This window comes from Macaca mulatta, chromosome 16, assembly GCF_049350105.2.
Source record: "Macaca mulatta isolate MMU2019108-1 chromosome 16, T2T-MMU8v2.0, whole genome shotgun sequence".
NCBI classification, from domain to species: Eukaryota; Metazoa; Chordata; class Mammalia; order Primates; family Cercopithecidae; genus Macaca; species Macaca mulatta.
The window spans coordinates 72,197,184-72,203,111 of NC_133421.1; positions in this window are offsets into that span (position 1 = coordinate 72,197,184).

Here is a 5,928-nt window from a genome sequence, read left to right on the forward strand (position 1 = left end):
GATATAATTTGGATGCCAAAATGTTACAGTTCCTGGAATCTTTCCTTGCATCAGTGAGATAACAGGACAGAATATTTTTTAGTAGGATCTGTCCTGGAAAATCTAAAATGTACAGCAATAGATTATTTCTATTAAATTGTCACACACTGTCAATGACAGTATAAATTGGCATCTCTCTGCCGAAATATAGTATAGCAAGAGGGTACTCATCCATCCATTCATTCACCAATTATCAAATGAGTTGCATACTGTGTGCCAGACCTAGTTCTAGGACCTGAACATATAACAGTTAACAAACAAGTAAAATGACTTAACCTCACAGAGCTTAGTGATAGAGCTAATTATAACCATTGACTCAGCAATTCCTATTCTAGAAAGTAATCATAGGCCGGGCGCGGTGGCTCAAGCCTGTAATCCCAGCACTTTGGGAGGCCGAGACGGGCGGATCACGAGATCAGGAGATCGAGACCATCCTGGCTAACACGGTGAAACCCCGTCTCTCCTAAAAAAAAATACAAAAAACTAGCCGGGTAAGGTGGCGGGCGCCTGTAGTCCCAGCTACTTGGGAGGCTGAGGCAGGAGAATGGCGTGAACCCGGGAGGAGGAGCTTGCAGTGAGCTGAGATCCGGCCACTGCACTCCACCCTGGGTGACAGAGCGAGACTCCGTCTCAAAAAAAAAAAAAAAAAAAAAGAAAGTAATCATAAAGAAATAATCATGAATGTACAAAATTATTTCATTACAAAGATGTACACCATGTTTAATTTTTTTCTTTTTCTTTTTTTATTTTTGAGACAGCGTCTCACTCTGTTGCCCAGGTTGGAGTGCAGTGGCGTGATCTCAGCTCACTACAACCTCTACCTCCAGGGTTCAAGCGATTCTTCTGCCTCAGCCTCCCAAGTAGCTGGGACTACAGGTGCATACCACCATACCTGGCTAATTTTTGTATTTTTAGTAGAGACAGGGTTTCATCATGCTGGCCAGGATGGTCTTGAACTCCTGACCTCGTGATCCACCTGCTTCAGCCTCCCAAAGTGTTGGGATTACAGGTGTGAGCCACTGCGCCCAGCCATTAAACGTTTAATAGTATGAAACTTAAAGTAGCCTAAATGTCCAGTAAAGCACGATACAGCTATATGAAACAATACCAGAAGGACATTAAGTGATGTTGTAAAAGAATATTTTGAACAAAAGAATAATGTCCCCAAGTTTTATTAAGTTCAAAAGCAGACTACAACTGCTAAGTGGCATGGGAGAGCTTCAAGGCATTGTTCTAAAACTAGATTGTGACACTGATTACACAAATATAGATTTTTATGAAAATGTATTGAACTGTACACTTAAAATAAATGAATGTAATTAGGTTCTCTTGTTGTTGTTGTTGTTATTTGAGACAGAGTCTTGCTCTGTTGCCCAGGCTAGAGTGCAGTGATATGTTCTCAGCTCACTGCAACCTCCGCCTCCTGGGTTCAAGCGATTCTCCTGCCTCAGCCTCCTGAGTAGCTGGGATTACAGGCACCCACCACCACGCCCGAGTTTTGTTTGTTTGTTTGTTTGTTTTGTGAGAAGGAGTCTCACCCTGTTGCCCAAGCTGGAGTGCAGTGGCACAATCTTGGCTCACTGCAAGCTCCACCTCCGGGGCTCAAGCGATTCTCCTGCCTCAGCCTCCCAAGTAGCTGGGACTACAGGCACACGCCACCACACCCGGCTAATTTTTTGTATTTTAGTAGAGATGGGGTTTCACCATGTTGGCCAGGATGGTCTCGATCTCCTGACCTTGTGATCCACTCACCTCGGCCTCTGAAAGTGCTGGGATTACAGGCGTGAGCCACCACACCTGGCCTAATTTTTGTACTTTTAATAGAGATAGGGTTTCACCATCTTGGTCTGGCTGATCTCGAATTCCTGACTTCGTGATCCACCCGCCTCAGTCTCCCAAAGTGCTGGGATTACAGGAGTGAGCCACCGGGCCCAGCCGGATAAATGTAATTGTTTAAAAAAAAAAAGGCACAAAGCATTTTGTTGTGAAACTATTTTAATGTAAAGTCACTTGTATAACTAAATTAGAAAGAAAAGACAGAGATGATATAAGCCAAAGCGTTAATGAGTCAAATTAATGGTGGGAAGAAGTATTTTCTTTTTTCTTATCAATATCTTCTAATGTTCTATAATAAAAAATTTATTTTGCAATAAGAAAACATAGGCCAGGTGCAGTGGCTCACATCTGTAATCCCAGCACTTGGGGAGGCTGAGGCAGACGGATTGCTTAAGACCAGGAGTTCGAGGCCAGCCTGGGCAACATGGCGAAACACTGTCTCCACAAAAAATGCAAAAATTATCCGGGTATGGGGACACAAACCTCTAGTTCCAGCTTCTCCGTTGGCTGATGTGGGAGAATCACTTCAGCCTGGGAGGCAGAGGTTGCAGTGAGCTGTGATGGTGCCACTGTACTCCAGCCTGCGTGACAGAGCGATGCCCTATCTCAAAGAAAAAAAAGGAGAAGAAGAAAAGAAGATAAATAAATAAATAAATAAATAATGTTTTAAAATCAAAGTTGTTGGCCAGGCCCAGTGGCTCACGCCTATAATCCCAGCACTTTTGGAGGCCAAGGCAGGCAGATCACTTGAGGTGAGGAGTTCCAGACCAGCCTAAGCAACGTAGTGAAACCCCATCCCTAAGGAAGATACAAAAAAATACAAAAATTAGCCGGGAGTGGTGGCAGGTGTCTATAATCCCAACTACCCCAGAGGCTAATGCACAAGAATCACTTGAACCAGGGAGGCAGAGTTTGCAGTGAGCCCAGATCGCACCATTGAACTCCAGTCTGGGTGACAGAGCAAGACTCCATCTCAAAAAAAAAAAAAAAAAAAAAAAAAAAGCCAGGTGTGGTGACTCATGCCTGTAATCCCAGCATTTTGGGAGGCCAAGGCAGGCGGATCATTTGAGGTCAGGAGTTCAAGACCAGCCTGGCCAACATGGTGAAACCTGTCTCTACTAAAATACAAAAATTAGCCGGGTGTAGTGGCGGTGGCCTATAATCTCAGCTACTCAGGAGGCTGAAGCAGGAGACTCGCTTGAGCCCAGGAGGTGGAGCTTGCAGTGAACCAAGATCATGCCACTGCACTCCAATCTGGGCAACAGAGCGAGACTTCGTCTCAAAGGAAAAAAAAAAGCAGAACAATTAACTACCCTTGTCCTTGGCTGACAACCTAAGGCAAGAATCCAGAATGAGAGTGTTTAACCTTTACAAGCGTTTAACCCATGCCACCCACTGAGCTAGAAGAGTTCTCCCTACTCACCACCAGAGGGACCCTTAGCTCGTCTGAAACGTGGTGTTTCTGAAGCTACAATCCAGTATAAAGTCTGATACCAGAGAACTCACAGCCATGTCAAACTTCCGAAAAATTTTTTTAGGTGCTTCGAAAAATAGGTTGCACAGGCCAATCAAATATAATTGTATAAAATTAAGTTTAGGCTGGGCGTGGTGGCTCACACCTGTAATCCTAGCACTTTGGGAGGCTGAGTCGGACGGATCACGAGGTCAGGAGATTAAGACCATCCTGGCTAACACGGTGAAACCCCGTCTCTACTAAAAATACAAAAAAGTAGCTGGGCATGGTGGCGGGCGCCTGTAGTCCCAGCTATTCGGGAGGCTGAGGCAGGAGAATGGCATGAACCCGGGAAGTGGAGCTTGCAGTGAGCCGAGATCGCGTCATTACACTCCAGCCTGGGCAACAGAGCAAGACTCCGTCTCAAAAAAATAAATAAATAAAAATAAAAAATAAAATTAAGTTTAGGATACTTTAGCACATTTCACAGAAAAAAAGGCCAAAGCTGTTTGACATTTAAAATGTCTCCTTTGAAACTAATATAGTAAATTCAAGTGAAGACAATGAGCTGTCTGCAAGAAAACGTGCAGTGGGACTGTTGATTGGGAACACTAGCAGCTTTTAGTGAGGGGAGAATAAAAGCCCATAGATGAGAAAAAAAGATGCCAGAAATAAATGTAAATCAACCACCATATCTGCAAACAGCCGGCCTTGAGAAAAGATAAAAATTCCTTGTACTTGTTTCTGGGTATGGAGCTTGTGTTCAAAATGTTTCCAAAGACCACAAGAATGGCAAAAGCATATTGTCTTCAAATGAAGTACAACTTCTTTACTATCTTTTTTATTAACTTGCATATTTTTCTTCCTAGAGAGGGCTTAGAGCTTGTTCCCATTTCTTTGGAGGAAAAAGTGTAGAATCATTCGTTGCTCCCCATAGTTTTACCTACAGAAAGAATTTACAATGGAATAAACAATTACTGGCTGGGCGCAGTGGCTCACGCCTGTAATCCCAACACTTTGGGAGACCAAGGCGGGCAGATCATTTGAGGTCAGGAGTTCGGGACCAGCCCAGGCAAAATGGTGAAACCCCATCTCTACTAAAAATACAAAAATTATCTGAGTGTGGTGGCACACACCTGTTATCCCGGCTACTCAGGAGGCTGAGGCAGGAGAATCACTTGAGCCCAGGACATGGAGGTTGTAGAGAGCTGAGATCCGGCCACTGTACTCCAGCCTGGGCAACAGAGCAAGACTCCATCTCAAAAAAAAAAAAAAGTACTAATTACCAATATAATACGTCTAGCACTGCACTAACCCTTTCCTTCTTTTTTTAAAAAATTCATCTTTCCCTTTATTCTGACATTATGACATTAAATAAAGTCCAAGAGGTATTGGGGTGGTCCTTGTTTTGGCTCTGCCCTTTCCTCCTTTTCCAAGTGGTATTCATCATGCTTCTCTTGGAAGTCTTCTCAAATACCATTATGTCTATAACATACTTTCTTCTAGATTCTTTTGAGAGTCATTTTGTATTAGATCTAGAAATAGAGCCGGGCGCGGTGGCTCACGCCTGTAATCCCAGCACTTTGGGAGGCCGAGGCGGGCGGATCATAAGGTCAGGAGATCGAGACCACGGTGAAACCCCGTCTCTACTAAAAATACAAAAAACTAGCCAGGCGCGGTGGCGGGCGCCTGTAGTCCCAGCTACTCGGGAGGCTGAGGCAGGAGAATGGCGGGAACCCGGGAGGCGGAGCTTGCAGTGAGCCGAGATCGCGCCACTGCACTCCAACCTGGGCAACAGAGTGAGACTCCGTCTCAAAAAAAAAAAAAAATACAATCATCCTCAAGATCTAGAAATAGAAATGTAAGGCTGAAATGTATTGCTATGACAAACTATGTATGTGTGTATTACAATCTTAATTGTGCTAATAAGGATAATTATAATAAATATAATACGGATGATTCAAAAAGGTTAGATGGTTATAATTTAAAAAAAAAAAAACTTGTCCTTGGATATTCCATTTGATTTGCTAAGCCTTGTGTTCTCTAATTTCATATCTCCATCTTCCCCTACCCCAACCAAAATATATATACACACTGTGTATACATATACACCCACACTATGAAGAGCTGACCACAGAAGCTGGAAATTGCCCGGTTTCTTGCCACTGCTTGCTACCTTCTTCAGTTCTGGACATCGGCTCCATAGTGGAACTAGGTAGCCTCAATTCTTACAATGATTCTAGATTTTTCCTGTTTTACAACTTGAGGGAAGCTAGGGAACCTGTTAGAGGATCCCAGCATTGAACTGGGGCTCAAGTGGAATGTCTCCCACTTTCTGCCTAACCTGCACGTCCATCAGCACCTCATCAATGAGAAACGACTCCGGGGAGAACTTCCCCCTGCCTAGTCCCCTTCCCTAGAGAGCCCTTCGCCAACCCTGGGGCAGCCCCAAACGACAGCTCCCAGGCTCCACCCGGACCGGACTCCAGGGCCGCCCTCCCCCGCCACCGTTTTTCCCGCCCAGATTCAGCGTCTTCTGGAAGAGGGAGTGGCCCGTAGCAAGTTCTCGCGTTACCGAAAGTTAAGTGTTTCCGGCTCCG